The 4054-nt window shown below is 37.1% G+C and overlaps 1 long non-coding RNA gene across 1 annotated transcript; it reads right to left on the bottom strand.

Annotated features, from left to right (window-relative positions):
• Positions 1-605: 605 nt before the first annotated feature.
• On the bottom strand, positions 606-1335 carry LOC310898987. The gene is made up of 2 exons (XR_014583887.1): positions 1297-1335; positions 606-1086 (listed from the first exon to the last, which is right to left on the bottom strand). It is a non-coding gene; the product is annotated as an uncharacterized lncRNA (long non-coding RNA).
• Between the last annotated feature and the right edge of the window lie 2719 nt (positions 1336-4054).

Genomic DNA, 4054 nt, shown 5'->3' with positions numbered 1-4054 from the left:
CGACCTGAGAGAAGTGCACTTCAGGACTGCACACACCAGTCATTATTCTACCTGCACAATGGCATTGTTAAATGAATAGAGGAGTAGAATACAGGGTAAAAGTATTTAATATTTTTAGTGTATACAGCCTTTCTGTGTAATAAATATTTCATTGTGTTTGTACCATGGTATCTGCTGGTTATTTCTCTGGAGTGATCTATAACTCTGCTCAGACCCGTGTATGTTCCGTATGGTGACTGCAGTCAGAAGCACATTCTTCACAGCTCCTTAATCAACTTTTAACTTTTGGTTTCCTATTTCCTATATAACTGTCATAAAATAAATATCAACTCCATGGTCACTCATATGTAATAACCTTGGCACCCTTTGGTGTGTACCACTACAGAGAAAAGGAAACAGGTTTTTAACTCCTTAAGCACTGAGCCATCACCACCATATGAACGGGCAAACAATGGTTAAGTATGAAGGAAGAGTGAAAATTAAAAACAAGCTTGTGGAGACAGAAGTCAATCTTGTGAAGCAATGAATTCACCTCAAAAAGGGGAGAAAGTATAAAGTACTGCATGGCTAGAAGTGGTGTTAAAATAACAGCATGAGCAAGGGCATAGGAAAGGAACAACAAAACAAACCAATTAAACATAGTATTCTATATTTTGACCTTCCTTTAATCCAGTAACATGCCAATCAGCAACATTGTTTTTAAAAGACTCAGGAAAACTTTAAAATCTGACATGCATTGATAAGCAGAAATCCTTTAAAGTAAGCCTGAGCTAACAGTTTAAAGCTAAATAATAGAAAGGCCAAAATTAAAATTCTGGAAAGGTTGTTAGGTTAGGTCAAGGAGTTTACAGGCACCTGGAAAATATGTGCTGCTTTCAGATATTTGTTATAACACAAGAAATATGACCATAACTTGTGAGGTAGTACTCTCCTGAAAGAGACCGAGAAGAAGCCTCCCAGTCCCTGCTCCACAAGATTTCAGATTTGAATTCAAGTTTTTGACAGACTAGTTTAATTGCTACCTCTGACTGCATCCAGATACAGCTAGGTATCAGGGATAGCTTCTAGGTCTGCCTCAGATCCCAACTGCAAATAAAATAACAGATACTTCATTATAAACAGAAAGTCAAAGCAAAGACATAATTACAAGAGCTACTCTTTCTTAGCTCTCTCATAAGCAATATCAAGCTTCATTACAGCAGTATCATAAACTCAATTGAATAGAAACAAGTAAAGGAGAATTACTGTGTTATAAATAAGGCTACTACATCTTAAGAAGTAATACAGCCCCACTACCTGATAAACTCCTCACTTGTTATTAATAGAGGAGAGAGGTAAGAAAACAAGAAGCCAATTCCCCCCTAGATTGTCCTTTTAAGAATTTTAATTCCCACGCCCCACCCACCATCCCAGGTGAAGGGCATATGGTCTGGAATCATGATGCAGGTGGGGTGATATATATAGTGCATCTGGGACAGGTAAGAAAAGTATAATGCTAATTTCTGTGGATGAGGTAGCAGTAGAAGGAATAGAGGAGCTCTAGTACATAGCAATGATTATAGAGGCTAGTTATAAAGGTTTATTTCTTTAGCCTTACTAAGAAAGCTAAGACAAATAAGGTTAAGGTGAAGTCATTTTTTTTTCTGCTCCTCTTTCTCGTAGCAGTGAATTTTATAAGCTGAAAAAAGTATCTTTTATTTCTTGGAGTTTTATCATCACTAATTCTTTAGTGAAAGCAAAATCTGTTTTATGTACTGCAGATTTCTCTTGTGATTGCATTTGAGGAAAAATAAAGAAGAAATAAGGAATAGTAGTAGCAAAAGTAAGGTAAGGCTAACTTATGTAACTCCCTAAATTTTCATATTGATCTGTGTTAAGAGGTGAGCATAGCCTGGTACAGGACCTGAAGGTTGCTCTGCAGATTCATTCAATGTTTGTTTAACCTCCCATGGTCCTTAGGCTATGCAATTATTTTTAAGGTTGTAGCTAAAATGTAAGCAGTTAAATTTGGGGTTTCATTGATGTTGAGAAAAGCTATGCTATTTTTTCATTGTTCTATTACTTATTCCTCTCTGTCTATTGGTGCTATAATATTAAGTGGAAAGAAAAGCTTCTGTAAACCAGAACATAGACTCAAAGAAATACATGAGAACAAAGCCCTTACTGTATATGTAAATATCTGAGTTTTGTGCATAAACAGTACTCTTCCTCTGTTCTGAAACATGTATGGAATAAAGAAATAATTGTGATGAAAGGCTACACTATTAAAGGCATGCTTTTGTAATGGAGTATTTGCATAAGCATAAACATGCCAGAAATTCAGTAGAGTTCAAATGCAGTATGATCATGAGCACAGTAATTAAATTACAATTTAAAATATGTGAACCATCTGCACTGCAATGTGGATCTTAGTACTACATTGGGAAAACTGATGATGAATTTTGTTTTATGTAGTAAAATAAAATCTACTAAAGCCCTACCTATTTTTAAGTCCCTTCAATGCTTGCTATTAGTAGAGCATTCCCCTTGGCCTTGTTGAACTCTTATTAGAGTGTTACACTTGCATAGCTCCATAATTGGCTTCCAAGGCCTTACAAAAGTGGATTCTAATGCATTCTATCCAATGTATTTGTTCTTTAATTTCATAGCCAAAATTAAAAGAATGTGAAAGACAGAGCTAGGTAAATGTGTAGGAGAGTTTCAAATAGAGAAATTAAAGCAGGCTGGAGGCTATTCAAAGCAAACACATTTTCCTACTGGTCTCATTTTCATGCTTGTAGCAAATATATGAAAGTGTAGCAGCTGAACTTAATGTCTTGGAGATGTCTCTGGTACTTTGACTTTAAATGTCTTTTGACCTTGAGAGAAAGGCATAGGAAATACACCAGGAAAAGATAGCTGAGTGTTTAATCCAATAGATGATTTCATCTCATCTGCTGTGGTCTTCTTAAACAGAAGAAATGGTAATTACCTTCCCTGTTAAAACCAACATACAGCAACACTTCTGTTTGTGCTGACTTCAAGACCAAAACCCCTGTGAAGATCAGTGAGATTAGGAGTGGCTGTTGGGAGTTTGTTGTGGATGCTGTTGTGGACCCCCTCCTCCCAGAGGCTGTATTTCAGAAGTGAACAGGAAAGACCATGTGCTCTTGCCCTCTGTCCACAGCCTTTTGGAGGGGCTTCTCTTCTGGGTTTTGCTTGGTGTGAGGATAGAGGACTGAGACTTAATGTAATGGGGGTCCAGTAGCATGTTGCCAGGCAATGCTATAAGGTAGCCTCCTGCTACCATTTGATTCTCCTGCAATTTGCACAGCTGATGGCTTTCAGCAGAGTTTCAAGCTAATTTGAGGAGGTTGGGGTAGAGGGGAGTGAACTAAAGGATCATCAGGGGCTCTAGTGGAAAGGGAGATTATACTAAATGGGAGTGCTCTCTGAAAGCAATGATTAAGAAGCCATAATTGGGGGAAAATGACTTATGTTCTAAGAAAACAGGAGAAAAGGTAGAACTAATTTAAACATTCTGAGCTATGCTGATGCAAATCTTATTAAACTAGAAATGCAGACTTAAACTGGTACTTAGCAGGATAGGTTGATGCAATTTCTCTCTGCTGCATTTCCCCTTTAAGAGTGACTGTAGGAAGATTTCAGCATCTTTACTGACCAAGATAAAGGCAGGGAAACTCTTGATTGTTTTGTATTGTATGTGGTTTAGAGGTGTGAGCTTCCTGGAGGAATAATGTTTCTTCCTGGACTGTAATGAGGAAATAAAAAACAAACATGAACTACGTGTTTATTTTAGCTCTCAGATTCCTGAAAAACTGAGTACATTTAGAATTGAATTTGCCACTGCATGCTTTTGTAGAATTAAATAAGTGGTAGTATAAAAAGGTAGCAGGAGGGGGAGTTAGGATGGATTTTTTTCTAGGAAAAAGCTGTTGCAAGGCTAAAATAAAAGCAAGAATGAAGAGTTGGCTTCACTTAAATAACAGATGCCACCTTACTTTAAAAAAAGTCAAAACTATAGAACGTTTCACAGCAGGACACTATAGGAAAC

Source organism: Anser anser, assembly GCF_964211835.1.
Source record: "Anser anser genome assembly, chromosome: 4".
Lineage (NCBI taxonomy): Eukaryota > Metazoa > Chordata > Aves > Anseriformes > Anatidae > Anser > Anser anser.
This window is presented reverse-complemented; position numbering and strand designations above follow the sequence as displayed.